The sequence below is a fragment of the Piliocolobus tephrosceles genome, chromosome 2 (genome assembly GCF_002776525.5).
Source record: "Piliocolobus tephrosceles isolate RC106 chromosome 2, ASM277652v3, whole genome shotgun sequence".
NCBI lineage: Eukaryota > Metazoa > Chordata > Mammalia > Primates > Cercopithecidae > Piliocolobus > Piliocolobus tephrosceles.
In genome coordinates this window covers 116,468,285-116,473,618 of record NC_045435.1, presented here as the reverse complement: position 1 = coordinate 116,473,618, position 5,334 = coordinate 116,468,285, and the positions used below count along the sequence as shown (strand labels likewise).

Sequence of the window (5,334 nt, the reverse complement as noted above, 5' to 3'; positions counted from 1 at the left end):
AACTCTTTATAGCTTCCTTAAAAAAACAAGAGAGCGGCATTAATGTAATGCCTTTGCAATTTCTTCACAAATTAAAATCCCTTTTTTTTTTTTTTTCTATCCAGCAGATCTGAAACTTCTATAAGCCCGGCATCTAAATCAGTTTTCGATTGAAATGAGTACAGGCAAGCTCTGGGGCAGCTCTATCCAGGGCTATGACAAGAATGGAGTGAACACATTTTACCCTACACGGAAATGTCCATTCCAACAAGTACAATTTGACAATGGTAATGATTACTATGGGTTGAATTGGATTATCCCAAAAGATATGTTAAAGTCCTAACCCCTGGTTCCAATAAACGTGATTGTATTTGCAAAGAGGGTGGGAGCAGATATAATTAGTTAACATACTGGAGTAGGGTGGATCTTGAATTAAATAAAACTGATGTCTTTGTAAGAAGAGAAGAGACACAGACGCAGAGGGAAGATGACCATATGAAGATGGAGGCAGAGATTGAAATTATGCTGCCACAAGCCAAGGAACTCTTGGGGCTACCAGAAGCTGGATGAGGGCAAGGGAGAATTGCTTGGAGAGCTTCGAAGGGGACATAGCTCTTCTATTAGCTTGATTTCAGAATTCCCGCCTCCAGAACTGAGAGACAATAAAGCTCTGTTGTTTCAAGCCACCTAGTTTGTGTTACTTTGTTATGGCAGCCCTTGGAAATTAACAATGATGATAATAATAATATGAATAATAGCAACAGCATCTCATGTATTGTTTTCTGTGTGTTAATAACAATTCCAAGTGTCCACACATACTAACTCAAGGGCTTTAAGGTCTCATTTTATAGATGAGGAAGCAAGCAGAGAAAGCAAAAGAAAGACATTGAAATGTGAGTGGGGAAATTTGTTTTCATACAAATGAAACAAACCACCTGAGGAGCCTTCAAGAGCAGGCGTCTTTCCATCACCGGCCTCCTGTTGGATGGGGTATCAGGAGACATGGCCTCTGGCCTTGATCTTGCCACACACTATCCTGTACTCTTTCTTGGAGATTGGATGATCTCAGAGGTGTCTCCTGGCCCTAAAACTCTAAGATTCCATTGAAAACTTGTAATTCAAGCAATTAATAGTGAATGGTGACTTGCTAGGGACTGAAAGATGCCCTGAAGTCAGTGTGAGACACTTCCACAGGGCTGGTTGTGCAAATTCCCATGACACAGAGCTCTTGTCTTCCTTTTGGGCCCATGGGCCCATGCCCAGATGTGGCCCCAGGGCCTGAGGGATCAACAGGATGCCATGGTGCTGGGGACCCTGCACTGTCCAGTGTAGAAGGTTTTCCCTTCTTCACCTTACAGAGCCCTCGGTAAGCAGCTTCTCAACTTGCTGGAGGAGGGTCTGTGTGAGCTCAGGGGCAGTGATCTTTCCTAGGGAGGCAGCAAGCCCAGGATGCCGAATGGTAGGGCCCGTTTGATCTCCCGGCCAAACTGCAGTACCAGGTGAATAATTATAAAACGCAGAAAATATGAGAAAGCCTCAAAATCATCACCACTGTCTGTGCTGCAATGCCAGGCCCTTGATGTGGGATCACATACCTGTGAATGCCTCCTTCCATTCATTCACCAGTGGCTCAACTTTCTGAAGCTTCAGAAGCTCTAACCCCATATGCTTTGTACCCTGGCCCTTTATAGGATACATGAAACTAGTCTAGTAAGAAATATCTTGGTGTATAAATGAAACACATCTAGGTAGACTTCTGGGGCAAAACTTGCTTACTGAATCCAGCCTTATCTATTAATAGTTGAGAAGGTAGTTTATTTTTTATTTTTTAAAATTAAAATTTTTATGGTGGCATAGTAGGTTTGTGTGTTTATAGGGTATATGAGGTATTTTGATACAGGCATCCAATGTGTAATAATCACATCAGGACAAATGAGGTTATCCATCATCTTAAACATTTATCATTTGTGTTATGAACACTGCAATTCTATACTTAGTTATTTTAAAATGTATAACAAATTATTTTTGACTGTAGTCACAATGTTGTGCTATCAAACACTAGCTCTTACTCATTCTAACTATTAATATATTTTTGTACCCCTTAGCCATCCCCATCCCCCAGCCCCCACTCCCCTTCCCAGCCTCTGGTAACCACTATTCTACCCTCTGTGTCCATGAGTTCAATTTCACACAAATGAGTGAAAATATGTTGTTTGTCTTTCTGCACCTGGTTTACTCAATTAACATAATGACGTCCAGTTCCAGGCATGTTGTTACAAATGACAGGATCTTATTCTTTTTTATGACTGAATAGTACTCTATGGTGTATATACACCACCTTTTCTTTATCCAGTCACCTGTCGATGAACACTTAGGTTGCTTCCAAATTTTGGCTATTGTGAATAGTGCTGCAATAAACAGGGGAGTGCAGAGATCTCTTCCAGATGCTGATTTCCTTTCTTTTGGATATATACCCAGCAATGGGATTGCCAGATTGTATGGTAGTTTTATTTTTAGGTTTTTGAGGGTAGAAGGTAATTTTTCAGGCTCTCCAAATAAGAGTGAAGTCTCAGACACAGCTCTCCCAGCCCACATCAATCTCTTGACTCGCTATGTAAAAAAGAAAAGAAAACTTGAATTCCATGGGGTGGAATTTATTTCTGTGGTAGTTCTCTTGCTTTTCAGAGAGGCTATAGAATATAAGCTTGCAAGAGGGGTAACAAGATGGCAACCCAGATGGTGGAGCTCCATAAGCTGAAGCTTGCTGGACTAAAGCAAGAATGTCTTGCTCGTGGTTTGGAGACCAAGGGAATAAAGCAAGATTTTATCAATAGACTCCAGGCATATCTTGTGAAGAACATGTGGAAGAGGAGGCAAATGAAAAAGAGAGACTGGGAGATGAAACAGAGGAAGAAGAAACAAAGTCCACAGAGCTCTCTGTCAAAGAGGAAGAACCCCTTGAAAAAACTGTGGATGTGGCAGCAGAGAAGAAAGTGGTAAAAATCATATCTGAAATACCACAGACTGAGAAAATGCAGAAGAGGGCCAAATGATTCAATGTACTTGTGAGCTTGGAGAGTAAGAAAGCTGCTCGTACAGGCTTGGTTTGGGATTTCCTCAGTTCCCACAAAAGGTCTGTCCTGTCTGTCATCTGATAACCTACAGTTAACCTGGGAAAGCTGAAGGAAAGAGCTCAAAGATTTGGTTTGAATGTCTCTTCAATATCCAGAAAGTCTGAAAATGATGAGAAACTGAAAAAGAGGAAGGAGTGATTTGGGATTGTCAGAAGTTCAACATATATATATATATATAAATGCACAGTCCTGTGCCTACATGCTGCCTCACAACAAGGGAGCGTGTATCCCAGGTACATCCGTGAACTGCAGCAGCAATTTGACTTATTGCTCTTTCAGCTTTAAAATTGTTATGTTTTTATTTTTTATTATTCTGCTTGTTAATAAAATAAAAAAGACAAGAAAAGAATATTGGCATGTGGGGGCTGTAGCGTCAGACTGCCTACATTAGAATCCAAGCTTTGCCACTTATTAGCCCTCGGATCTTAGAAAGTTACTTATCTGGACCTCGCTTTCTACCTCTGTAAAATAAGGAGAGGGGATAAAATTTCTTTAAGAGTGTTACGAGTGCGGTGGCTCAAGCCTGTAATCCCAGCACTTTGGGAGGCCGAGACGGGCGGATCACGAGGTCAGGAGATCGAGACCATCCTGGCTAAGACGGTGAAACCCCATCTCTACTAAAAAATACAAAAAACTAGCCGGGCGAGGTGGCGGGCGCCTGTGGTCCCAGCTACTCAGGAGGCTGAGGCAGGAGAATGGCATAAACCCGGGAGGCGGAGCTTGCAGTGAGCTGAGATCTGGCCACTGCACTCCAGCCTGGGCGACACAGCGAGACTCCGTCTCAAAAAAAAAAAGAGTGTTACGAGTGAATTGCATCCTCTAAAATTCACATGCTGGAGCCTCAACCCTCAGTACCTCGGAATGTGACCACATTTGGAAATAGGGTTGTTGCAGATGTAATTAATTAAGATGGGGTTATACTGGAGTAAGGTAGGGACCTAGTGCTATATGACTGGTGTCCTTATAAAAAGAACACCACGTGAAGAGAAGAATGATACATGCACAGAAGGATGACTATGCAGAAAGATGCAGGGAGGAGAGGGCTGTCTATAAGCCAAGGAGAGAGGCCTGGAACAGAACTTTCCCTTGCAGCTCTCAGAAGGAGCCAACCCTGCCGGCGCCTTGATTTCAGACTTCCAGCCTCCAAAACTGTGAAATAATGAATTTCTGTTGTCTTAACCACTGTTTGTGGTACTTTGTTATGGCAGCCCTAGCAAACTAATACAATGGTATCTTGGTGAGGATTCAAAGAATTACTACATATTGTCAAGAACAAAATTTCAACAGACTGAATTTATTTATTTATTTATTTTTGAAACAGAGTCTCACTCTGTTGCCCAGGATGGAGGGCAGTGGTATGATCTCAGCTCATTGCACACCTCCTGGGTTCAAGCAATTTTCGTGCCTCACCCTCCCAAGTAGCTGGAATTACAGGCACATGCCACCATGCCCGACTAATTTTTGTATTTTTAGTAGAGATGGGGTTATTAGTAGAGACGAGGTTTCACCATGTTAGCCAGGTTGGTCTTGAACTCCAGACCTCAAGTGATCTGCCTGCCTTGGCCTCCCAAAGTGCTGGGATTACAGGCATGAACCACTGTACCTGGCCTCAACAAATTGAATTTAAAGATCTAATTGACTTGTATGAGTCGAGCAGTATACCATCTTCAAAACAGAAAGGCTCTCTGATGATCAGAGCAGAGGGGTAGACTTTCTAGGAGGAAAAGGTTGAAGAAAACAAAAATCAGGAATCAGCGGTAGACTGGTCATTTCAGAGTTACTTTCCTGGCCGGGTGTGGTGGCTCACACCTGTAATCTCAGCACTTTGGGAGGCCAGGGTGGGCAGATCACTTGAGGTCAGCAGTTTGAGACCAGCCTGGCCAACATGGTGAAATCTTGTCTCTACTAAAAATACAAAAATTAGCAGTGGTGGCGGGCGCCTGTAATCCCAGCTACTCAGGAGGCTGAGGCAGGAGAATCGCTTGAACCCAGGAGGTGGAGGTTGCAGTGAGTCGAAGTCGCACCACTGCACTCCAGCCTGGGCAAGAGCAAAACTTCATCTAAAAAAAAAAAAAAAGGTTACTTTCCTTATAGAGTTAAAGTAGAGGGGACTTCTTTCATGCTGCTTCAGGTTGACTGGGGCCCTTTGGATTGATTGCTGCAAATCTCCTGTTTTTTTGTTTTTGTCTTTTTGAAAATTGGCCCATCTCTAAGTATAGTT

General features: G+C 42.8%; 1 pseudogene; it reads left to right on the top strand.

Moving 5' to 3' along the window:
* Positions 1-2,703: 2,703 nt before the first annotated feature.
* LOC111543516 lies at positions 2,704-3,398 on the top strand (annotated as a pseudogene).
* The last annotated feature ends 1,936 nt before the right edge of the window (positions 3,399-5,334 follow it).